The sequence below is a fragment of the Geotrypetes seraphini genome, chromosome 2, assembly GCF_902459505.1.
Source record: "Geotrypetes seraphini chromosome 2, aGeoSer1.1, whole genome shotgun sequence".
In the NCBI taxonomy this organism is placed as follows: domain Eukaryota; kingdom Metazoa; phylum Chordata; class Amphibia; order Gymnophiona; family Dermophiidae; genus Geotrypetes; species Geotrypetes seraphini.
The window spans coordinates 329,273,406-329,293,335 of NC_047085.1; the positions used below are offsets into that span (position 1 = coordinate 329,273,406).

The following is a 19,930-nucleotide window of genomic DNA, read 5'->3' on the forward strand; positions in this document are numbered from 1 at the left end:
TAACTTCGGCACAGAGCTGCCCCTAAGCAGTAGTTTAGCGCGGTTTCATGAGGCAGCCTCGGGGCCTTTGATAGCCGGCCCGCTTCGATGATGCGATGTGGGCCGGCCTAGCAAAGGCCCCGAGGCTGCCTTATGAAACCGCGCTAAACTATTGATTAGGGGCAGCTCTGTGCCAAAGTTAAAAGCATACAGAGCTGCCGCTGCTGGTCTGGAGGTGCGGAGACAAGGCAGGAGACAAACGCGGTGGAAGGCAGGAGTCCCGGCGAAGGCAGGAGTCCAAGCACAGTGACTGCAACAGGAAGTTGCATGTCAGCTGACGCCGGCCTTTCGTTGTGGCGGGGACCGAATCCTTCGCGGACCAGGAAGATTTTTTTTGGACCGGCACCGGTCCGCGGACCGGCGGTTGAAGAAGTGTGGTCTAGAGTATTAAGGTATAAATATTTGCTGATATTTCTGGAGCGTGTTAGGTGCAAAGAAGTCATCTTTAGGAATGCCTCAGAAGATTTTCCGTATGGGAGGAAAACATTTGGATGAAATATCCTGATGTATGTGAACAAATTGTGGCTAAACTTCTGTCATGAAATCTTTAATGTAATAGATCAGTAATATGGTATAGGAAGGTAGACTCTATATTTCGATATCTGGGACTCATTAAATATGAATAACACTGGTGGAGTTCTTGGTTGTTTCTTTATTTGACTTCTTGGGATACGTTTGGAAGCTGAATCAGCCTGAAAGAGTATTCATAGAAAAACTAATCTATTCGTAACAAAGATCCTAGTACCTGTGATGTATACAGCAAGGATCTTGTGAAGAGGGGAACAAAGTTTGTGTTTCCATGATTTTTGGATATTCTGCTTCTCTGTGAGGGGATACATGACTTTTTCCTGTTGGGCTACTGAATTATATAACCTTGGGGGTTTTTGAACAATTTTTGCAATTGAACAAAAAGTTGCCTTGTAACCACAATCCAGCCAGGAGTTGAACCTGGAATCTTCTGATCCGTAGTCAGATGCGTTATTCATTGCGCCACTGGACCATTGTTTTATAAGATGCCAATAATGTTAAAGGAAAAGAGAAGGCTGTGACATGAACGTACCCTTGTACCGATGTATCTCCATGGGGAACTCTTAAATGCTTTCTTTTTCTTATCTGTGTTTCAGGAACCTGACATGGAGCCCTTTTGTGGAATGCCACTGAATAGGGGTTGTCTAGAGTATTAAGATATAAATATTTGCTGATATTTCAGGAGCGTGTTAGTTGCAAGGACGTCTTATTTAGGAATGCCTCGGAAGATTTTCTGTATGGGAGAAAAACATTTGGATGAAATTTCCTGATGTATGTAAAGAAATTGTGGCTGAACTTCTGTCAAGAAAGCTTTAATAGAATAGATCAGTAATATGGTATAAGCAGGTAGATTCTATATTTCGATATCTGGGACTCATTAAATATGAATAACACTGGTGGAGTTCTTGGTAGTTTCTTTATTTGACTTCTTGGGATACGTTAGGAAACTGAATCAGCCTGAAAGAATATTCATAGAAAAACTAATCTATTCGTAACAAAGATCCTAGTGCTAGTACCTGTGATGTATACAGCAAGGATCTTGTGAAGAGGGGAACAAAGTTTGTGTTTCCATGATTTTTGGATATTCTGCTTCACTGTGAGGGGATACATGACTTTTTCCTGTTGGGCTACTGAATTATATAACCTTGGTGGTTTTTGATCAATTTTTGCAATTGAACAAAAAGTTGCCTTGTAACCACGATCCAGCCAGGAGTTGAACCTGGAATCTTCTGATCCGTAGTCAGATGCGTTATCCATTGCGCCACTGGACCATTGTGGTTTAACTAGCCAATAATGTTACAGGAAAAGAGAAGGCTGTGACATGAACGTGCCCTTGTACCGATGTGTCTCCATGGGGAACTGTGAAATGCTTCCTTTTTCTTATCTGTGTTTCAGGAAGCTGACATGGAGCCCTCTTGTGGAATGCCACTGAATAGGGGTTGTCTAGAGTATTAAGGTATAAGTATTTGCTGATATTTCTGGAGCGTGTTAGGTGCAAAGACGTCATCTTTAGGAATGCCTCGGAAGATTTTGCGCATGGGAGGAAACCTTTGGATGAAATTTCCTGATGTATGTGAACAAATTGTGGCTGAACTTCTGTCAAGAAAACTTTAATGGAATAGGTCAGTAATATGGTATAAGCAGGTAGATTCTATATTTCGATATCTGGGACTCATTAAATATGAATAACACTGGTGGAGTTCTTGGTAGTTTCTTTATTTGACTTCTTGGGATACGTTAGGAAGCTGAATCAGCCTGAAAGAATATTCATAGAAAAATTAATCTATTCGTAACAAAGATCCTAGTGCTAGTACCTGTGATGTATACAGCAGGGATCTTGTGAGGAGGAGAATAAAGTTTTTGTTTCCATGATTTTTGGATATTCTGCTTCTCTGTGAGGGGATACATGACTTTTTCCTGTTGGGCTACTGAAGTATATAACCTTGGGGGTTTTTGATCAATTTTTACAATTGAACCAAAAGTTGTCTTGTAACCACAATCCAGCCAGGAGTTGAACCTGGAATCTTCTGATCCGTAGTCAGATGCGTTATTCATTGCGCCACTGGACCATTGTTTTATAAGATGCCAATAATGTTAAAGGAAAAGAGAAGGCTGTGACATGAACGTACCCTTGTACCGATGTATCTCCATGGGGAACTCTTAAATGCTTTCTTTTTCTTATCTGTGTTTCAGGAACCTGACATGGAGCCCTTTTGTGGAATGCCACTGAATAGGGGTTGTCTAGAGTATTAAGATATAAATATTTGCTGATATTTCAGGAGCGTGTTAGTTGCAAGGACGTCTTATTTAGGAATGCCTCGGAAGATTTTCTGTATGGGAGAAAAACATTTGGATGAAATTTCCTGATGTATGTAAAGAAATTGTGGCTGAACTTCTGTCAAGAAAGCTTTAATAGAATAGATCAGTAATATGGTATAAGCAGGTAGATTCTATATTTCGATATCTGGGACTCATTAAATATGAATAACACTGGTGGAGTTCTTGGTAGTTTCTTTATTTGACTTCTTGGGATACGTTAGGAAGCTGAATCAGCCTGAAAGAATATTCATAGAAAAACTAATCTATTCGTAACAAAGATCCTAGTGCTAGTACGTGTGATGTATACAGCAAGGATCTTCTGAAGAGGGGAACAAAGTTTGTGTTTCCATGATTTTTGGATATTCTGCTTCAATGTGAGGGGATACATGACTTTTTCCTGTTGGGCTACTGAATTATATAACCTTGGTGGTTTTTGATCAATTTTTGCAATTGAACAAAAAATTGCCTTGTAACCACGATCTAGCCAGGAGTTGAATCTGGAATCTTCTGATCCGTAGACAGATGCGTTATCCATTGCGCCACTGGACCATTGTGTTATAAGATGCCAATAATGTTAAAGGAAAAGAGAAGGACTGTGACATGAACGTACCCTTGTACCGATGTATCTCCATGGGGAACTATTAAATGCTTTCTTTTTCTTATCTGTGTTTCAGGAACCGGACATGGAGCCCTCTTGTGGAATGCCACTGAATAGGGGTTGTCTAGAATATTAAGATATAAATATTTGCTGATATTTCAGGAGCGTGTTAGTTGCAAGGACGTCTTCTTTAGGAATGCCTCGGAAGATTTTCCGTATGGGAGAAAAACATTTGGATGAAATTTCCTGATGTATGTAAAGAAATTGTGGCTGAACTTCTGTCAAGAAATCTTTAATAGAATAGAACAGTAATATGGTATAAGCAGGTAGATTCTATATTTCGATATCTGGGACTCATTAAATATGAATAACACTGGTGGAGTTCTTGGTAGTTTCTTTATTTGACTTCTTGGGATACGTTAGGAAGCTGAATCAGCCTGAAAGAATATTCATAGAAAAACTAATCTATTCGTAACAAAGATCCTAGTGCTAGTACGTGTGATGTATACAGCAAGGATCTTGTAAGGAGGGGAACAAAGTTTGTGTTTCCATGATTTTTGGATATTCTGCTTCTCTGTGAGGGGATACATGACTTTTTTTCTGTTGGGCTACTGAATTATATAACCTTTGTGGTTTTTGATCAATTTTTGCAATTGAGCAAAAAGTTGCCTTGAAACCATGATCTAGCCAGGAGTTGAACCTGGAATCTTCTGATCTGTAGTCAGATGCGTTATCCATTGCGCCACTGGACCATTGTGGTATAACTGGCCAATAATGTTACAGGAAAAGAGAAGGCTGTGACATGAACGTGCCCTTGTACCGATGTATCTCCATGGGGAACTCTTAAATGCTTTCTTTTTCTTATCTGTGTTTCAGGAACCTGACATGGAGCCCTCTTGTGGAATGCCACTGAATAGGGGTTGTCTAGAATATTAAGATATAAATATTTGCTGATATTTCAGGAGCGTGTTAGTTGCAAGGACGTCTTATTTAGGAATGCCTCGGAAGATTTTCTGTATGGGAGAAAAACATTTGGATGAAATTTCCTGATGTATGTAAAGAAATTGTGGCTGAACTTCTGTCAAGAAAGCTTTAATAGAATAGATCAGTAATATGGTATAAGCAGGTAGATTCTATATTTCGATATCTGGGACTCATTAAATATGAATAACACTGGTGGAGCTCTTGGTAGTTTCTTTATTTGACTTCTTGGGATACGTTAGGAAGCTGAATCAGCCTGAAAGAATATTCATAGAAAAACTAATCTATTCGTAACAAAGATCCTAGTGCTAGTACGTGTGATGTATACAGCAAGGATCTTGTAAGGAGGGGAATAAGATTTGTGTTTCCATGATTTTTGGATATTCTGCTTCTCTGTGAGGGGATACATGACTTTTTCCTGTTGGGCTAGTGAAGTATATAACCTTGGTGGTTTTTGATCAATTTTTGCAATTGAACCAAAAGTTGTCTTGTAACCACAATCCAGCCAGGAGGTGAACCTGGAATCTTCTGATGCGTAGTCAGATGCATTATCCATTGCGCCACTGGCCAATTGTGCTACAACTTTCCAATAATGTTACAGGAAAAGAGAAGGCTGTGACATAAACGTACCCTTGTACCGATGTGTCTCCATGGGGAACTGTGAAATGCTTCCTTTTTCTTATCTGTGTTTCAGGAAGCTGACATGGAGTCCTCTTGTGGAATGCCACTGAATAGGGGTTGTCTAGAGTATTAAGGTATAAATATTTGCTGATATTTCTGGAGCGTGTTAGGTGCAAAGACGTCATCTTTAGGAATGCCTCGGAAGATTTTGCGTATGGGAGGAAACCTTTGGATGAAATTTCCTGATGTATGTGAACAAATTGTGGCTGAACTTCTGTCAAGAAATCTTTAATGGAAGATAGATTCTATATTTCGATATCTGGGACTCATTAAATATGAATAACACTTGTGGAGTTCTTGGTAGTTTCTTTATTTGACTTCTTGGGATACGTTAGGAAGCTGAATCAGCCTGAAAGAATATTCATAGAAAAACTAATCTATTCGTAACAAAGATCCAAGTGCTAGTACGTGTGATGTATACAGCAGGGATCTTGTGAAGAGGGGAATAAAGTTTGTGTTTCCATGATTTTTGGATATTCTGCTTCACTGTGAGGGGATACATGACTTTTTCCTGTTGGGCTACTGAATTATATAACCTTGGTGGTTTTTGATCAATTTTTGCAATTGAACAAAAAGTTGCCTTGTAACCACGATCCAGCCAGGAGTTAAACCTGGAATCTTCTGATTCGTAGTCAGATGTGTTATCCATTGCGCCACTGGACCATAGTGCTACAACTTGCCAATAATGTTACAGGAAAAGAGAAGGCTGTGACATAAATATACCCTTGTACCGATGTATCTCCATGGGGAATTATTAAATGCTTCCTTTTTCTTATCTGTGTTTCAGGAAGCTGGCATGGAGCTCTCTTGTGGAATTCCACCGAATAGTTGTCTAGAGCAGTGCTCTTCAACCTTTTTACACCTATGGACTGGCGGAAATAAAATAATTATTTCGTGGACCGGCAAACTACTAAGACTGAAATTTTTTTAAAAAACCATCGCCGCCCCGTCCCCGCGAGCTCGGTTCCACAAACCATCAGATCCCATCCGCACAAGCCTCAAATAGTTATGATTTTATATTGAACATATTTTATTAAAGTATAAAAAGAAACTATATTCTATACAATTGTCATTTTATAAATACAAATAATACAGGGCAAAGATCAACAAAACCCCTGTCTTCCCTCCCCTTCACATATATCCCCTCTACTATCAAGAAAACTGAATAAGCCAAATTATTACAAAATGCTACACAAATATCATGTAACAGAATACCACAGTCACACATGACAGGAATGGTGTTAGGGGAGTGGAACTAGGGCAACTGCTCCCTGGTCAGAGAGAGCCCTAAGCCAGCTGGAAGCTAAAGAAGCACTGCCTGGGCTTTGCATTCCCCAGTTATGTCTAGCAAGATACATATTTCAAATCTGATATATTTGAATCACAAGATAGAAATAAAATTATTTTTTTCTACATTTTGTCGTCTCTGGTTTCTGCTTTCATTGCCTTTTCACTCTCTTCCAGCCAGTGTCTGCCCTAAGAACATAAGAATTGCCACTGCTGGGTCAGACCAGAGGTCCATCATGACCAGCTGTCCACTCACGCGTACCATGGCCCAGTACAGTGGCATGATAACCTTCTCTGTCTCTTCAGTCCAGCATCTGCCCCTTCCACTCACTGTCTGTCTTTCTCTGCCATCTCTCCTCCTGCCACCCCCCCCCCCCCAATTTGGTCTAGCATCCATCATCTTCCTTCTGTTCCCCTCATGGTCTGGCATCTCTGTCCTTCCCTCCACCCTGTGGTTCTTAGCACTCTCTCTTCTCATTTCCTCCAGTCAGATCTGATATCATTCTCTGCTCTCTCTTCCCTTTTCTTCTCTGGTCTTCCTTCTCTATTTTCTGCCTCCATCTAAATTAAATTATTTCTTACTATTTAGTCCTTTTTCCCTCTTTTCACTGTGTCTACTCACAGCTTGTCACCCCTTTCCCTCACCCCTCCATTATCTTACTATTTTCTTCCACCTTTATTATCTCCTCCTTCCATCCTGTATGTGTTCTTTCCCCACTTCCATTCAGCATCTGCTCTTCCCTCTCAACTGACATCCATCTGTTTTCTGCTCTCTCTCCCTTCTTCCCACTTCCATCATCTGTCCCCTTCTCTCTCTCATCTCCTCCATTCCATCATCTGTCCCTTTTCTCTCTATCCCCCCCCCAACTTCCATCATTTGCCCCCCTTCCCCTCACCTTTGCAGGTCACTTTCTTTCCCCTGAGGGTGGCTCATGTCAGAGGGGAAGCTTTGGCCGAGCAGAACAGCTTGCAAGGAACAGTTGAACTTACTTGATTGATATCGATGCCGTTGCCGTTTGAAGGAAAAAAAAAAGGGACCTGCAAAGGCGAGAGGAAGGGAAACCTCCAGGACAGCTGCTCTTTGCCCTCCTTCAGCGGCCCAAGAGTCCAGACCAACAGCGGCAGCTCTGTGTACTTTTAACTTCGGCACAGAGCTGCCCCTAAGCAGTAGTTTAGCGCGGTTTCATGAGGCAGCCTCGGGGCCTTTGATAGCCGGCCCGCTTCGATGATGCGATGTGGGCCGGCCTAGCAAAGGCCCCGAGGCTGCCTTATGAAACCGCGCTAAACTATTGATTAGGGGCAGCTCTGTGCCAAAGTTAAAAGCATACAGAGCTGCCGCTGCTGGTCTGGAGGTGCGGAGACAAGGCAGGAGACAAACGCGGTGGAAGGCAGGAGTCCCGGCGAAGGCAGGAGTCCAAGCACAGTGACTGCAACAGGAAGTTGCATGTCAGCTGACGCCGGCCTTTCGTTGTGGCGGGGACCGAATCCTTCGCGGACCAGGAAGATTTTTTTTGGACCGGCACCGGTCCGCGGACCGGCGGTTGAAGAAGTGTGGTCTAGAGTATTAAGGTATAAATATTTGCTGATATTTCTGGAGCGTGTTAGGTGCAAAGAAGTCATCTTTAGGAATGCCTCAGAAGATTTTCCGTATGGGAGGAAAACATTTGGATGAAATATCCTGATGTATGTGAACAAATTGTGGCTAAACTTCTGTCATGAAATCTTTAATGTAATAGATCAGTAATATGGTATAGGAAGGTAGACTCTATATTTCGATATCTGGGACTCATTAAATATGAATAACACTGGTGGAGTTCTTGGTTGTTTCTTTATTTGACTTCTTGGGATACGTTTGGAAGCTGAATCAGCCTGAAAGAGTATTCATAGAAAAACTAATCTATTCGTAACAAAGATCCTAGTACCTGTGATGTATACAGCAAGGATCTTGTGAAGAGGGGAACAAAGTTTGTGTTTCCATGATTTTTGGATATTCTGCTTCTCTGTGAGGGGATACATGACTTTTTCCTGTTGGGCTACTGAATTATATAACCTTGGGGGTTTTTGAACAATTTTTGCAATTGAACAAAAAGTTGCCTTGTAACCACAATCCAGCCAGGAGTTGAACCTGGAATCTTCTGATCCGTAGTCAGATGCGTTATTCATTGCGCCACTGGACCATTGTTTTATAAGATGCCAATAATGTTAAAGGAAAAGAGAAGGCTGTGACATGAACGTACCCTTGTACCGATGTATCTCCATGGGGAACTCTTAAATGCTTTCTTTTTCTTATCTGTGTTTCAGGAACCTGACATGGAGCCCTTTTGTGGAATGCCACTGAATAGGGGTTGTCTAGAGTATTAAGATATAAATATTTGCTGATATTTCAGGAGCGTGTTAGTTGCAAGGACGTCTTATTTAGGAATGCCTCGGAAGATTTTCTGTATGGGAGAAAAACATTTGGATGAAATTTCCTGATGTATGTAAAGAAATTGTGGCTGAACTTCTGTCAAGAAAGCTTTAATAGAATAGATCAGTAATATGGTATAAGCAGGTAGATTCTATATTTCGATATCTGGGACTCATTAAATATGAATAACACTGGTGGAGTTCTTGGTAGTTTCTTTATTTGACTTCTTGGGATACGTTAGGAAACTGAATCAGCCTGAAAGAATATTCATAGAAAAACTAATCTATTCGTAACAAAGATCCTAGTGCTAGTACCTGTGATGTATACAGCAAGGATCTTGTGAAGAGGGGAACAAAGTTTGTGTTTCCATGATTTTTGGATATTCTGCTTCACTGTGAGGGGATACATGACTTTTTCCTGTTGGGCTACTGAATTATATAACCTTGGTGGTTTTTGATCAATTTTTGCAATTGAACAAAAAGTTGCCTTGTAACCACGATCCAGCCAGGAGTTGAACCTGGAATCTTCTGATCCGTAGTCAGATGCGTTATCCATTGCGCCACTGGACCATTGTGGTTTAACTAGCCAATAATGTTACAGGAAAAGAGAAGGCTGTGACATGAACGTGCCCTTGTACCGATGTGTCTCCATGGGGAACTGTGAAATGCTTCCTTTTTCTTATCTGTGTTTCAGGAAGCTGACATGGAGCCCTCTTGTGGAATGCCACTGAATAGGGGTTGTCTAGAGTATTAAGGTATAAGTATTTGCTGATATTTCTGGAGCGTGTTAGGTGCAAAGACGTCATCTTTAGGAATGCCTCGGAAGATTTTGCGCATGGGAGGAAACCTTTGGATGAAATTTCCTGATGTATGTGAACAAATTGTGGCTGAACTTCTGTCAAGAAAACTTTAATGGAATAGGTCAGTAATATGGTATAAGCAGGTAGATTCTATATTTCGATATCTGGGACTCATTAAATATGAATAACACTGGTGGAGTTCTTGGTAGTTTCTTTATTTGACTTCTTGGGATACGTTAGGAAGCTGAATCAGCCTGAAAGAATATTCATAGAAAAACTAATCTATTCGTAACAAAGATCCTAGTGCTAGTACCTGTGATGTATACAGCAGGGATCTTGTGAGGAGGAGAATAAAGTTTTTGTTTCCATGATTTTTGGATATTCTGCTTCTCTGTGAGGGGATACATGACTTTTTCCTGTTGGGCTACTGAAGTATATAACCTTGGGGGTTTTTGATCAATTTTTACAATTGAACCAAAAGTTGTCTTGTAACCACAATCCAGCCAGGAGTTGAACCTGGAATCTTCTGATCCGTAGTCAGATGCGTTATTTATTGCGCCACTGGACCATTGTTTTATAAGATGCCAATAATGTTAAAGGAAAAGAGAAGGCTGTGACATGAACGTACCCTTGTACCGATGTATCTCCATGGGGAACTCTTAAATGCTTTCTTTTTCTTATCTGTGTTTCAGGAACCTGACATGGAGCCCTTTTGTGGAATGCCACTGAATAGGGGTTGTCTAGAGTATTAAGATATAAATATTTGCTGATATTTCAGGAGCGTGTTAGTTGCAAGGACGTCTTATTTAGGAATGCCTCGGAAGATTTTCTGTATGGGAGAAAAACATTTGGATGAAATTTCCTGATGTATGTAAAGAAATTGTGGCTGAACTTCTGTCAAGAAAGCTTTAATAGAATAGATCAGTAATATGGTATAAGCAGGTAGATTCTATATTTCGATATCTGGGACTCATTAAATATGAATAACACTGGTGGAGTTCTTGGTAGTTTCTTTATTTGACTTCTTGGGATACGTTAGGAAACTGAATCAGCCTGAAAGAATATTCATAGAAAAACTAATCTATTCGTAACAAAGATCCTAGTGCTAGTACCTGTGATGTATACAGCAAGGATCTTGTGAAGAGGGGAACAAAGTTTGTGTTTCCATGATTTTTGGATATTCTGCTTCACTGTGAGGGGATACATGACTTTTTCCTGTTGGGCTACTGAATTATATAACCTTGGTGGTTTTTGATCAATTTTTGCAATTGAACAAAAAGTTGCCTTGTAACCACGATCCAGCCAGGAGTTGAACCTGGAATCTTCTGATCCGTAGTCAGATGCGTTATCCATTGCGCCACTGGACCATTGTGGTTTAACTAGCCAATAATGTTACAGGAAAAGAGAAGGCTGTGACATGAACGTGCCCTTGTACCGATGTGTCTCCATGGGGAACTGTGAAATGCTTCCTTTTTCTTATCTGTGTTTCAGGAAGCTGACATGGAGCCCTCTTGTGGAATGCCACTGAATAGGGGTTGTCTAGAGTATTAAGGTATAAGTATTTGCTGATATTTCTGGAGCGTGTTAGGTGCAAAGACGTCATCTTTAGGAATGCCTCGGAAGATTTTGCGCATGGGAGGAAAACCTTTGGATGAAATTTCCTGATGTATGTGAACAAATTGTGGCTGAACTTCTGTCAAGAAAACTTTAATGGAATAGGTCAGTAATATGGTATAAGCAGGTAGATTCTATATTTCGATATCTGGGACTCATTAAATATGAATAACACTGGTGGAGTTCTTGGTAGTTTCTTTATTTGACTTCTTGGGATACGTTAGGAAGCTGAATCAGCCTGAAAGAATATTCATAGAAAAACTAATCTATTCGTAACAAAGATCCTAGTGCTAGTACCTGTGATGTATACAGCAGGGATCTTGTGAGGAGGAGAATAAAGTTTTTGTTTCCATGATTTTTGGATATTCTGCTTCTCTGTGAGGGGATACATGACTTTTTCCTGTTGGGCTACTGAAGTATATAACCTTGGGGGTTTTTGATCAATTTTTACAATTGAACCAAAAGTTGTCTTGTAACCACAATCCAGCCAGGAGTTGAACCTGGAATCTTCTGATCCGTAGTCAGATGCGTTATTTATTGCGCCACTGGACCATTGTTTTATAAGATGCCAATAATGTTAAAGGAAAAGAGAAGGCTGTGACATGAACGTACCCTTGTACCGATGTATCTCCATGGGGAACTCTTAAATGCTTTCTTTTTCTTATCTGTGTTTCAGGAACCTGACATGGAGCCCTTTTGTGGAATGCCACTGAATAGGGGTTGTCTAGAGTATTAAGATATAAATATTTGCTGATATTTCAGGAGCGTGTTAGTTGCAAGGACGTCTTATTTAGGAATGCCTCGGAAGATTTTCTGTATGGGAGAAAAACATTTGGATGAAATTTCCTGATGTATGTAAAGAAATTGTGGCTGAACTTCTGTCAAGAAAGCTTTAATAGAATAGATCAGTAATATGGTATAAGCAGGTAGATTCTATATTTCGATATCTGGGACTCATTAAATATGAATAACACTGGTGGAGTTCTTGGTAGTTTCTTTATTTGACTTCTTGGGATACGTTAGGAAACTGAATCAGCCTGAAAGAATATTCATAGAAAAACTAATCTATTCGTAACAAAGATCCTAGTGCTAGTACCTGTGATGTATACAGCAAGGATCTTGTGAAGAGGGGAACAAAGTTTGTGTTTCCATGATTTTTGGATATTCTGCTTCACTGTGAGGGGATACATGACTTTTTCCTGTTGGGCTACTGAATTATATAACCTTGGTGGTTTTTGATCAATTTTTGCAATTGAACAAAAAGTTGCCTTGTAACCACGATCCAGCCAGGAGTTGAACCTGGAATCTTCTGATCCGTAGTCAGATGCGTTATCCATTGCGCCACTGGACCATTGCGGTTTAGCTAGCCAATAATGTTACAGGAAAAGAGAAGGCTGTGACATGAACGTGCCCTTGTACCGATGTGTCTCCATGGGGAACTGTGAAATGCTTCCTTTTTCTTATCTGTGTTTCAGGAAGCTGACATGGAGCCCTCTTGTGGAATGCCACTGAATAAGGGTTGTCTAAAGTATTAAGGTATAAATATTTGCTGATATTTCTGGAGCGTGTTAGGTGCAAAGACGTCATCTTTAGGAATGCCTCGGAAGATTTTCCGTATGGGAGAAAAACATTTGGATGAAATTTCCTGATGTATGTAAAGAAATTGTGGCTGAACTTCTGTCAAGAAATCGTTAATAGAATAGATCAGTAATATGGTATAAGCAGGAAGATTCTATATTTCGATATCTGGGACTCATTAAATATGAATAACACTGGTGGAGTTCTTGGTAGTTTCTTTATTTGACTTCTTTGGATACGTTAGGAAGCTGAATCAGCCTGAAAGAATATTCATAGAAAAACTAATCTATTCGTAACAAAGATCCTAGTGCTAGTACCTGTGATGTATACAGCAAGGATCTTCTGAAGAGGGGAACAAAGTTTGTGTTTCCATGATTTTTGGATATTCTGCTTCTCTGTGAGGGGATACATGACTTTTTTTCTGTTGGGCTACTGAATTATATAACCTTGGTGGTTTTTGATCAATTTTTGCAATTGTGCAAAAAGTTGCCTTGTAACCACGATTCAGCCAGGAGTTCAACCTGGAATCTAATGATCCGTAGTGAGATGCATTATCCATTGCGCCACTGGACCATTGTGGTATAACTGGCCAATAATGTTACAGGAAAAGAGAAGGCTGTGACATGAACGTGCCCTTGTACCGATGTATCTCCATGGGGAACTCTTAAATGCTTTCTTTTTCTTATCTGTGTTTCAGGAACCTGACATGGAGCCCTCTTGTGGAATGCCACTGAATAGGGGTTGTCTAGAATATTAAGATATAAATATTTGCTGATATTTCAGGAGCGTGTTAGTTGCAGTGGCGTACCTAGGGTATGTGGCACCCGTGGCCCATCATTTTTTGACACCCCCCCCCCCCCATGTAAAAATTTTTTTTTTTTTTTTTTTTGCAATAACCATGAAATGGAATAAATGGTCAGAATAGAAACAGGCAGTGAAAATTTTCTTTTATTGAACCTCATATATGTAACCATTATTCCAAACATAACAAAACATAAATTATGTCTAAATTGTCATGACATTAGAAGTACATATGGAGTAGTTGCAGGCAGTGGCGTACTTAGGGTATGTGGCACCCAGGGCCCATCATTTTTTGACACCCCCCCATCTATATGAAAAATATGATTTTTAGTACCAATCTACATATCGCACCACAAGAGTGTACCTAGGAAAAGGCTGCATCTTAAACACTGCAGTGAGCACTAGAACACCAACACATACATTGTAAAACTAAACAAGCCAGATCCCGCACAGTCAATTGGTCCTGTAGTCAATGCCAACTGAAAACTATGTCTTTTTCATACACACAGAACAGAGATACACCCTCGCCCAAAATGGAATAATCACAAACTAAAAATAGAAATATGTAGACAAAAGTTAAACTGATCCGCCAAGAAACCAGACCCTGGATACAATGCAACACCACAAAAAACAGTAACACATTTCCTCTAATACAGTGCAAAATATAAAGACAGTAGATGTAAATTTGAAAAAACTGATACATAACAATCACCACTTTATAAATTAACAAATAAAAATAAAACAAATAATGAGATATAAAAAAATACAATTTTATTGGACTAATCCCCGTAAGCTCGGTCCCCATCCCCGCAAACCACCTGATTCCATCCACACAAGCCTTGAATTGTTTATATTAAAGTATAAAAAGAAACAATATTCTGTACAATTGTCAATTTATAAATCAGCGTCTTCTCCCCACTCTCTTCCCCATTTCCCTTCAGCATCCTCAGCCCACTCTCTCTCCACTTTCCTTCAGCGCACGCACATAAAAACAAGCAAGTAATTTTATATCATTTTCATTCTATTCATTCATAGAAATTAAAGTCTAGATAATGCCAGTCACATAACAAAACATGATTTTACAAAAATAATTCCCTGCAGTCAAGCCTGCAAGGATTATTAGATGTCTTTCAGCAGTTCCCCTCCCTCCCTCCCCCTTACCTTTGTGGCCAAGTCAAAATGATCTACCAACAATAAAATTTTAAAAACACAAAGCACGCTGTACGCAGAGAAAATGTTAATTATCATTTATATTCCACGGGTTTTCAAAGAGGTCAAGGCAGATGACTTTATGCAATGTCACCTCAGTAACAACTATACAAAAATAGACAAATATTCCCCCTCCCTTTTTACTAAACTGCGATAGCGGTTTTTAGCGTAGGGAGCTGCGCTGAATGCCCCACCCTGCTCTCGACGCTCATAGGCTCCCTGCGCTAAAAAACTCTATTGCGGTTTAGTAAAAGGGGGCCATAGTGCAAAATATAGACAGCAGATATAAATTTTCAAAACGGACACATTTTGATCACTAAGTTGAAAATAAAATCATTTTTCCTACTTTTTTGTCTGGTGATTTCATGAGTCTCTGGTCCTTCTTCTGATCCTTCTTCTTTCTCTCTCCCCCTGGCTCCCCTCTTTATTTCTGCCTTTCTTTCTCTCTCCTCCTGGCCCCCCTCTTTCTTTCTTCCTTTCTTTCTCTCCCCCTTGACCCCCCTCTTTATTTCTGCCTTTCTTTCTCTCCCCTTGGTCCCCCTCTTTCTTTCTGCCTTTCTTTCTCTCTCCCCCTGGCCCTCCTCTTTCTTTCTGCCTTTCTTTCTCTCCCCCTTGACCCCCTCTTTATTTCTGCCTTTCTTTCTCTCCCCTTGGTCCCCCTCTTTATTTCTGCCTTTCTTTCTCTCCCCTTGTTCCCCCTCTTTCTTTCTGCCTTTCTTTCTCTCTCCCCCTGGCCCCCCCTCTTTATTTTTTCCTTTCTTTCTCTCTCCCCCTAGCCTGCACAAAGCCATCGTGCCGATTTCTCCACTTCCACGATTCTTTCCCTACCCTCACCCCCAAGCCAGCAGCCGATTTCTCCCTGCTCCTTCCCCGATGTCCTGAACTTCATCGGGCAGCAGCAGCATTCACAATTCACTGATGTTGCCCGCTTCAGGCCTTCCTCTCTGTCGGGTCCTGTCTTCATGAAAACTGGAAGTAGGCAGGACCCGGCAGAGAACAAGGCCTGAAGCCGGCAACAGCAGCGAATTGTAAACGCTGCTGCTGCCCGAAGAAGGTAATGGAGCACCAGGGCAGTCCGCTTCTCCCCCCTCCCAGCCGAACCCCCGCTGACCCTCCTATCTCCCCCCCCCCCGTGAACCTTTCCGACCTTCCCAGCGAGAGCAGCAAACCTCCTTCGCGGCTTTCTCCTCCCTCTGCCGCGTTACTGATGACGTCATCAGTGATGCGGCAGAGGGAGGATAAAGCCGACGCTACTGGAGGGAGGTTTGCTGCTTTCGCTGGGAGGGTCAGAAAGGTTCACTTGGGGGGGGGAGAGAGAGATAGGATGGTCAGCGGGGTTTCGGCTGGGAGGGGGGAGAAGCGGTCTGCCTTGGTGCTCCAAGGCCTGGCGCCATTACCTTTTTCGATAATGGCGCCGATGCTGCTTTCGCTGGGAGGGTAGGAGCGCGATAGGGACCGGGCCAGCTGTGCACCCCCCCCTAAGGCGGCACCCGGGATGGACCTCCCCCTCGCCCCCCTTGGTACGCTACTGCCCTGGGGAAACAGCCTGCAACAAGATCGCGCGATGCCAGAGATTTTTGCCTGCTTCGGCTGTTTCCTCCGCCGCGGTCCCGCCCCTCCTCTGACATCAGAGGAGGGGCAGGACCGTGGCGGAGGAAACAGTCGAAGCAGGCAAAGATCTCTGGCATCGCGATCTTGCTGCAGGCTGTTTCCAGACGCGACACCCGGCGCAGGGGGGGGGTAACTGGACCGGACCGGGAGCACCCCCTCAGGGCTTGGTACCCGGGGCGGACCGCCCCCCCCCGCCCCCCCCCTTGGTACGCCACTGGTTAGTTGCAAGGACGTCTTCTTTAGGAATGCCTCGGAAGATTTTCCGTATGGGAGAAAAACATTTGGATGAAATTTCCTGATGTATGTAAAGAAATTGTGGCTGAACTTCTGTCAAGAAATCTTTAATAGAATAGGTCAGTAATATGGTATAAGCAGGAAGATTCTATATTTCGATATCTGGGACTCATTAAATATGAATAACACTGGTGGAGTTCTTGGTAGTTTCTTTATTTGACTTCTTGGGATACATTAGGAAGCTGAATCAGCCTGAAAGAATATTCATAGAAAAACTAATCTATTCGTAACAAAGATCCTAGTGCTAGTACGTGTGATGTATACAGCAAGGATCTTCTGAAGAGGGGAACAAAGTTTGTGTTTCCATGATTTTTGGATATTCTGCTTCAATGTGAGGGGATACATGACTTTTTCCTGTTGGGCTACTGAATTATATAACCTTGGTGGTTTTTGATCAATTTTTGCAATTGAACAAAAAGTTGCCTTGTAACCACGATCTAGCCAGGAGTTGAATCTGGAATCTTCTGATCCGTAGACAGATGCGTTATCCATTGCGCCACTGGACCATTGTGTTATAAGATGCCAATAATGTTAAAGGAAAAGAGAAGACTGTGACATGAACGTACCCTTGTACCGATGTATCTCCATGGGGAACTATTAAATGCTTTCTTTTTCTTATCTGTGTTTCAGGAACCTGACATGGAGCCCTCTTGTGGAATGCCACTGAATAGGGGTTGTCTAGAATATTAAGATATAAATATTTGCTGATATTTCAGGAGCGTGTTAGTTGCAAGGACGTCTTCTTTAGGAATGCCTCGGAAGATTTTCCGTATGGGAGAAAAACATTTGGATGAAATTTCCTGATGTATGTAAAGAAATTGTGGCTGAACTTCTGTCAAGAAATCTTTAATAGAATAGAACAGTAATATGGTATAAGCAGGTAGATTCTATATTTCGATATCTGGGACTCATTAAATATGAATAACACTGGTGGAGTTCTTGGTAGTTTCTTTATTTGACTTCTTGGGATACGTTAGGAAGCTGAATCAGCCTGAAAGAATATTCATAGAAAAACTAATCTATTCTTAACAAAGATCCTAGTGCTAGTACCTGTGATGTATACAGCAAGGATCTTGTGAAGAGGGGAACAAAGTTTGTGTTTCCATGATTTTTGGATATTCTGCTTCTCTGTGAGGGGATACATGACTTTTTTTCTGTTGGGCTACTGAATTATATAACCTTTGTGGTTTTTGATCAATTTTTGCAATTGAGCAAAAATTTGCCTTGTAACCATGATCTAGCCAGGAGTTGAACCTGGAATCTTCTGATCTGTAGTCAGATGCGTTATCCATTGCGCCACTGGACCATTGTGGTATAACTGGCCAATAATGTTACAGGAAAAGAGAAGGCTGTGACATGAACGTGCCCTTGTACCGATGTATCTCCATGGGGAACTCTTAAATGCTTTCTTTTTCTTATCTGTGTTTCAGGAACCTGACATGGAGCCCTCTTGTGGTATGCCACTGAATAGGGGTTGTCTAGAATATTAAGATATAAATATTTGCTGATATTTCAGGAGCGTGTTAGTTGCAAGGACGTCTTATTTAGGAATGCCTCGGAAGATTTTCTGTATGGGAGAAAAACATTTGGATGAAATTTCCTGATGTATGTAAAGAAATTGTGGCTGAACTTCTGTCAAGAAAGCTTTAATAGAATAGATCAGTAATATGGTATAAGCAGGTAGATTCTATATTTCGATATCTGGGACTCATTAAATATGAATAACACTGGTGGAGCTCTTGGTAGTTTCTTTATTTGACTTCTTGGGATACGTTAGGAAGCTGAATCAGCCTGAAAGAATATTCATAGAAAAACTAATCTATTCGTAACAAAGATCCTAGTGCTAGTACGTGTGATGTATACAGCAAGGATCTTGTAAGGAGGGGAACAAAGTTTGTGTTTCCATGATTTTTGGATATTCTGCTTCTCTGTGAGGGGATACATGACTTTTTTTCTGTTGGGCTACTGAATTATATAACCTTTGTGGTTTTTGATCAATTTTTGCAATTGAGCAAAAAGTTGCCTTGTAACCATGATCTAGCCAGGAGTTGAACCTGGAATCTTCTGATCTGTAGTCAGATGCGTTATCCATTGCGCCACTGGACCATTGTGGTATAACTGGCCAATAATGTTACAGGAAAAGAGAAGGCTGTGACATGAACGTGCCCTTGTACCGATGTATCTCCATGGGGAACTCTTAAATGCTTTCTTTTTCTTATCTGTGTTTCAGGAACCTGACATGGAGCCCTCTTGTGGAATGCCACTGAATAGGGGTTGTCTAGAATATTAAGATATAAATATTTGCTGATATTTCAGGAGCGTGTTAGTTGCAAGGACGTCTTATTTAGGAATGCCTCGGAAGATTTTCTGTATGGGAGAAAAACATTTGGATGAAATTTCCTGATGTATGTAAAGAAATTGTGGCTGAACTTCTGTCAAGAAAGCTTTAATAGAATAGATCAGTAATATGGTATAAGCAGGTAGATTCTATATTTCGATATCTGGGACTCATTAAATATGAATAACACTGGTGGAGCTCTTGGTAGTTTCTTTATTTGACTTCTTGGGATACGTTAGGAAGCTGAATCAGCCTGAAAGAATATTCATAGAAAAACTAATCTATTCGTAACAAAGATCCTAGTGCTAGTACGTGTGATGTATACAGCAAGGATCTTGTAAGGAGGGGAATAAGATTTGTGTTTCCATGATTTTTGGATATTCTGCTTCTCTGTGAGGGGATACATGACTTTTTCCTGTTGGGCTAGTGAAGTATATAACCTTGGTGGTTTTTGATCAATTTTTGCAATTGAACCAAAAGTTGTCTTGTAACCACAATCCAGCCAGGAGGTGAACCTGGAATCTTCTGATGCGTAGTCAGATGCATTATCCATTGCGCCACTGGCCAATTGTGCTACAACTTTCCAATAATGTTACAGGAATAGAGAAGGCTGTGACATAAACGTACCCTTGTACCGATGTGTCTCCATGGGGAACTGTGAAATGCTTCCTTTTTCTTATCTGTGTTTCAGGAAGCTGACATGGAGTCCTCTTGTGGAATGCCACTGAATAGGGGTTGTCTAGAGTATTAAGGTATAAATATTTGCTGATATTTCTGGAGCGTGTTAGGTGCAAAGACGTCATCTTTAGGAATGCCTCGGAAGATTTTGCGTATGGGAGGAAACCT

The 19,930-nt window shown here is 41.1% G+C and overlaps 11 non-coding genes across 11 annotated transcripts; all 11 read right to left on the reverse strand.

The window, feature by feature from the left end:
* Positions 1-966: 966 nt before the first annotated feature.
* Positions 967-1,039, reverse strand: TRNAR-ACG. Its single transcript has one exon. It is a non-coding gene; the product is annotated as a tRNA-Arg (tRNA).
* A 726-nt stretch (positions 1,040-1,765) lies between these two features.
* On the reverse strand, positions 1,766-1,838 carry TRNAR-ACG. The gene has a single exon. It is a non-coding gene; the product is annotated as a tRNA-Arg (tRNA).
* Positions 1,839-2,563: 725 nt separating this feature from the next.
* TRNAR-ACG lies at positions 2,564-2,636 on the reverse strand. Its single transcript has one exon. It is a non-coding gene; the product is annotated as a tRNA-Arg (tRNA).
* A 1,527-nt stretch (positions 2,637-4,163) lies between these two features.
* TRNAC-ACA lies at positions 4,164-4,236 on the reverse strand. The gene has a single exon. It is a non-coding gene; the product is annotated as a tRNA-Cys (tRNA).
* Positions 4,237-5,736: 1,500 nt separating this feature from the next.
* Positions 5,737-5,809, reverse strand: TRNAR-ACG. The gene has a single exon. It is a non-coding gene; the product is annotated as a tRNA-Arg (tRNA).
* A 2,728-nt stretch (positions 5,810-8,537) lies between these two features.
* On the reverse strand, positions 8,538-8,610 carry TRNAR-ACG. The gene has a single exon. It is a non-coding gene; the product is annotated as a tRNA-Arg (tRNA).
* A 726-nt stretch (positions 8,611-9,336) lies between these two features.
* Positions 9,337-9,409, reverse strand: TRNAR-ACG. Its single transcript has one exon. It is a non-coding gene; the product is annotated as a tRNA-Arg (tRNA).
* Positions 9,410-10,933: 1,524 nt separating this feature from the next.
* Positions 10,934-11,006, reverse strand: TRNAR-ACG. Its single transcript has one exon. It is a non-coding gene; the product is annotated as a tRNA-Arg (tRNA).
* Positions 11,007-12,531: 1,525 nt separating this feature from the next.
* Positions 12,532-12,604, reverse strand: TRNAR-ACG. Its single transcript has one exon. It is a non-coding gene; the product is annotated as a tRNA-Arg (tRNA).
* Positions 12,605-17,979: 5,375 nt separating this feature from the next.
* On the reverse strand, positions 17,980-18,052 carry TRNAC-ACA. The gene has a single exon. It is a non-coding gene; the product is annotated as a tRNA-Cys (tRNA).
* Positions 18,053-18,779: 727 nt separating this feature from the next.
* On the reverse strand, positions 18,780-18,852 carry TRNAC-ACA. Its single transcript has one exon. It is a non-coding gene; the product is annotated as a tRNA-Cys (tRNA).
* Positions 18,853-19,930: the final 1,078 nt, after the last annotated feature.